Source organism: Chionomys nivalis, chromosome X (assembly GCF_950005125.1).
Source record: "Chionomys nivalis chromosome X, mChiNiv1.1, whole genome shotgun sequence".
In the NCBI taxonomy this organism is placed as follows: domain Eukaryota; kingdom Metazoa; phylum Chordata; class Mammalia; order Rodentia; family Cricetidae; genus Chionomys; species Chionomys nivalis.
In genome coordinates, this window is record NC_080112.1 from 31,339,114 (window position 1) to 31,344,587 (window position 5,474).

Consider the following 5,474-nt stretch of genomic DNA (forward strand, 5'->3'; position numbering starts at 1 on the left):
ATGTGAAACATTTATAAATGGTAGGTTAGAGCTGGAGAGATGGTTTAATTGGCAAAGCACTTGCTGTGTAAACATAGGACTTGAGTTTAGATCTCCAATACTCACATAAAAAGCCAGGCATAGTGGTAATGACATGTAATATTAATGCTGCTTTCAACCTTGAAGCTTCTTCTTGCAGTGGGCAGTGGTTAACTTCAGACTCACACTCTCAAAATGCTGGGGAAAGGGACTGCTGAGAGTGCCTGGCTCTAAATAAGACATCTCCATCATTTCCCCCACTCCACAAGACCCAGGGAGTATCATGGAGGAGAGTGGAAAAGGTGTGAGAGTCAGAGGGTGGGGAGGAGTGTTGGGAAGTGCTGTCATGTGGACAAGACATGGTTGTTGCATTCATGAGCTCACAACAGCTGTGTTTACCTGTACCAACTGTAACCTGCCTAAGATCTAACCTGTTAGCATGCCAGCATCCACGGGGAAGTGGCACATGAGGCACTTTCCTACCTAAAGAGCTCTTGACAGTTAATGGTTGCTGTGGGGTAGGCAGAGAGGTTAATTTTCTTCAGGGGTATAGCCATTGGTATGTTGTCCATACTCTAATAAATAATCATGTACCATACAAGCAACTTAAACTCTGTGGGTTGTTGACATAGACTGCTTGTTCGTTCCCAACTGTCCAGACCCAAAATAATCACACAGACTGTATTAATTAAAACACTGCTTGGCCAATCACTTAGGCGTATTGTTAGCTAGCTCTTACATCTTTAATTAACCCATTTCTATTATTTTATATTGTACCACGAGGCTCATCATTTACCAGTAAAGCTCCGGGGCTTCTGCCTCCTCTGGCAGCTACATGGCTTCTCCTGACTTTGCCTACTATCTTCTCTATTTCTGCTTGAAATTCCCACCTTACTCTATTCTGCCCTGTGATAGGCCCAAGGCAACTTCTTTATTAACCAATGGCATACAGAGAGGGCTTCCACATCACTGAATAGTAAAAAAGACATGAAATTTGAAAGCAGAAGGAAGATGTGTTATGAAAAAAGGTTCCAGGGAGACTGGGAGAAGAATAAGAGAGGAGAGTTGTAGGGGGTCACTGCATGTGATAAAAAATGTAAGTGTATGAAGCTGTCAAATAATAAAATTTAAAATATAGAGAATAAGGTGAAACAACTGAGAAAGACACCCACTGCCAACTTCTAGCTTCCAGACCCATATCCACACATATGCATACATGAGCATCAACTTCCACATGTAGACAACTGAACACACACACAGAGCAAACTTTAATATATTTCAAATAACTGATATTGTGCACAACACATTGCTTTGCCATAATGTATCTAATCTAGAAGTTAAAAATTATTTTTTAATATTATAATGTATTTAGAATTATATAAAGTCTTCCTTCTGAATCAAATGAACAATAAGGGAAATTAAAAATAATAATATTGTACATCATAGTTTGGAGGTACAGAGAAGTTAGAATTATCTATATACACAGGGAACTGCAATCTTAAAATGTTTATGTTAAAAAGCATATATAATACCTTAAATTAATGAGCGAAATGACCAAGTAAGAAAGTAGAAAAATAGGAATATAATGAGTCAAAATAAGTAGAAGAATGAATAGGGATACAATAGAGAAGACTGACAAAGCCTAGCTTGTTTCCTTGAAAATATTAAAAAGGATAAACGTCCATACAATTCTTCTCTTTCTAAGTACAGATAACATATTCTTTCTCACTCAAATATCCTGAGAAATGATTTTCCAAGAAAGATTTCCTGTTATAAAAATCTTCATATTTTTAGGTCCTCCACTTTTACATACAATCTCTTAATCTCTGCTGGAGGAAATGATGCACCCTTGGGGACAAGATCACAGATAATAACGGCCTCTACTTTCAGCTTATCAACAGTGCCCATATCAATCTACTTACTTCATGTTTACATTCAACAGATGAAATGAGCCTATATTTTTACAGAGAAAACAGAAGTGTGTTAGCCATGAGATTCCTTAGGACTCAGTAGTGTTCATTACTGATCATTCTGGACAAGTAGCTTAAATAGGTGCAGTGAACAAGTGAATATAAAATGGAAGGTGGGGACTGGCTGGACCAAGAGCTAATCTTTGCTATGTGAGAATGTGAACTTAGATCTTCTGAGTTTTCGAGAGAAATTGAAGCTATGGATTTTAAATAGCTACTGAATACATACATATTCAGTATGTGTGTGTGTGTGTGTGTCTGTGTGTCATGTTGTAACCTTTCCTATAATGAACATTTTATGTTTTTTTGGCTACAGTTTGAATATGGAATAGGGAATGTACCCTCAAGGTCCACATATTGAAGATTTGCTTGTCAAATTATGGTACCACTGGGAAATGGGGAAACCTTCAGAAGAGGGGTGCTAGTGAGAGGGAGCCAGGTCACTGTGAGTTCCTTTTTCCAAAGCCATTTCAAAGGCCTGGAACATAGTGAATTGGTCACAGTGGTCTCAATGTGTTCTTGAATTAAGTGTGAAAGAATTTTATTGAGAACGTCTGTCTATGCTCATCAAGAAATTTAGTCTATAGATTTCTTTGTTGCTGCTGTTGTGTCTTTGTTTAATGTTGTTATCAATTCACAATGGTTTTATAGAATGAATTAGGCAGTTTTCTTCTTTATTTTATGAAATAGTTTCAGGAGCATTGATCTTAGCCTTTCTTTAAGAGTTTGGAAGAATTCAGCCACGGATATATCTAGTCCTGTGATTTTCTTTGAGGTGAGGCCTTTTGGCTATCTATTCATTGTACATAGTACTCTGCTCTACAAGGACAATTCTATACAAGTATATTATGCATTTTGAGCAATTCCTCACCTACCCCCTCTTACCCTTACCCCATCCCTCTCATTGGTCCCCTTTGCTCCCCTAGACAGTTTTGCTTCTACTTTCTTTTTTGAAAATTATTTTATTAATTTTTTCATATAGTTTTATATTAGTCTTTCCCTACCCCAACTCCTCCCAAATCATCCACACCTCCCTACCTACTCAACTTCTTGTTCCTTCTCTTTTAAAAAAGAAAAAAGTGAAAATCAAAGCAAACAAGCTAAAATAAAACTAATATAACAAAAATACCCCAAACCAAATAAAACAAAAACAAAAAGGACACAAAGACATGGAGCCTTCTTGCATTAGTCAACTACTCCTCAGCTTGGGACCTGGAGTGGGGCTGATTTACCCAGTGACACTCCACTGGAGAAAACTGATCTTCCCTTTCCCAACAGCTATCAATTGCAAATAGCTTCTTGGTTGGAGGTGGGACTTTGTGTCCTCTTGCCTTTCTCAGTGCTGGGATTTGCTTGTTTGAACCTGTGTAGGTCTTTGCCTGATGTCGCATCTTTATGCTTTCATTTCTGTATCAGTCCCAATATGTCTGGATGGGACTATTACCTTGTTTGTACTTTCATGTCTCATATGCATATATGATTTTATATATCTATATAAAAATCGAATCCACAAATGAGAGACAATGTGATATTTATCTGAGACTGACTTAATTTGCCTTAATATGATAATCTCCAGTAGCATTTATTTTCCTGCAAATGACATAATTTTTTCATTTTTATGACTAAAACTAAATTGTATGTATGTGCGAAATTTGTTCTCCATTACTCTATTGATGGACACCTGGGATACTTTAATAATTTAGCTATTGTGAATATTGGTGCCAGAAAATATAGCTGTGCAAATATTTCAGTGACTTAGCTTAACTCTGAGTTTCTTTGTTGATACTTAGTTTGCAGTGCCTGTATAGAGATGAGAGTAGTATATTGAAACACCATACCATTATTGTATCAAGTACTTTCTGATGTTTTGTGTCCATTACTACTTGCTTATCAAATTGGGAGCATCAGTATTGGCTGCATCTGAATTGACAGTTGCTATGCTTTGTTTATGTTATTTACATTTTTTTGGAAAGTTCATGCACAGGTATTTATATCTTTTCTATCTACCCCTTTCCAAACCAACTCATATATTAAACCTACTAAGCCAAATGACTATTCTATGTGCTTAAGGCTTATCACTCAGGACTGGGGGCTTGTTCATGAATAAAATTGATTTCATCCCCAGTAGCCATTTACCGTATGTAGCATTTCATCTAGAAGCAGTACCCTGTGAAATTAGGCATGCCAAATAGTATGGTCTTTGAAGGTCTGGTGCAGGCAGCTATATCATTGAGATTTCATAGGTGTAACATTTCTGTCATGTCAAAACACAATATCTCAGCAGTTGTCCCTGTCCCCAAGCTTTTGCAATTTTCCCGTGCCCTCCTCCTTGATGTTCCCTGCTATTTAAGTGTTGTGTTATAGATGTCCATTATGAGAGTGGGCACACCATGACTACTTAATCTCTGTATTTTGATAGATTGTAGATACCTCTAATGGTCTCCATCTGTTACAAAAGGAACCTTCTTTGGTTATGGAGGAGAACTACACATACCTATGGGTATAAAGATGATTAATTAGAAGGCAATTGGAAACTGTATTAATTTAGCACTGTGGTAGTAGAAAGTTCTACTATAGGGTTGCATCTCTTGGTGAATTACTGCACTCATTGTCTCTCTTTATCTTTTCTAATTTTGGCTTTTACACAAGCTTTGTTTTGGTTTCTGTTCACTTGATAGATGATTTTCCATCCTTTGATTCCCAGTCTGTGGATGCCCATTTGGTCTATAACATAGTTAAGCTCTGAAATTTCTTTGTTCATTTTTATTAAAATGACCTTTCTAGATATGAGAGTGAAGTAATAAAAAACTTTGGAATGCTTTATGGATTTGTGCATCATTGCTGTGCAGAAGCCATTACTACTCTTCTCTGTATCTTTCTAATTATAGTCCATATAGTGCAGAAGCAAGCACTAAAGGCAAACCAGTGTCTTAAACTGTGACTTGTGACCTCATGTGGAATCGTGGCACTAAATGTGGTGGTTGTGAAAAGTTTGGCAATGCTAAAAGATTTCTGAATACATAATGATCAAAATTAATTCAAAATCAAGTGTGTTGTGAATCTGAGGTGGTTTCAGCCATGCTCATTTGTGTTGCCTCACAGAACTCCACTGCAGCTTGGAGTCAGAACACACAACGCATGCATTGTGTACTGTTCATTATGTTATACCACACAATGTGAATTAACAATGCCTGGGCCCAGATTTAAGACTATTGCATTTTATGAATGACAAAATGGACATAGAAAGTTACTACTCCTAGAGAAACATAATGGTTTAATTACAGAAAACGAAGACTTTAAATATTTTCCCACTATCACTACTCAGCATGTAAGTATCAAATTAGTATATCTTTCAACAGAGTTGTGTTTGAATGTTTAATTTTAAAAATTACTGTTTGAGCTGAAGACTTGAGTTTTATTCAAAAAGATGAAATGAATTTGGGGTTGAGATTAGATGAGATTTTCAATAATTACTGAAATGTCCCC

The 5,474-nt window shown here is 36.7% G+C and overlaps 1 non-coding gene across 1 annotated transcript; it reads right to left on the bottom strand.

Annotated features, from left to right (window-relative positions):
- Positions 1–4,792: 4,792 nt before the first annotated feature.
- On the bottom strand, positions 4,793–4,901 carry LOC130868708 (U6 spliceosomal RNA). The gene has a single exon (XR_009056534.1). It is a non-coding gene; the product is annotated as a U6 spliceosomal RNA (small nuclear RNA).
- Between the last annotated feature and the right edge of the window lie 573 nt (positions 4,902–5,474).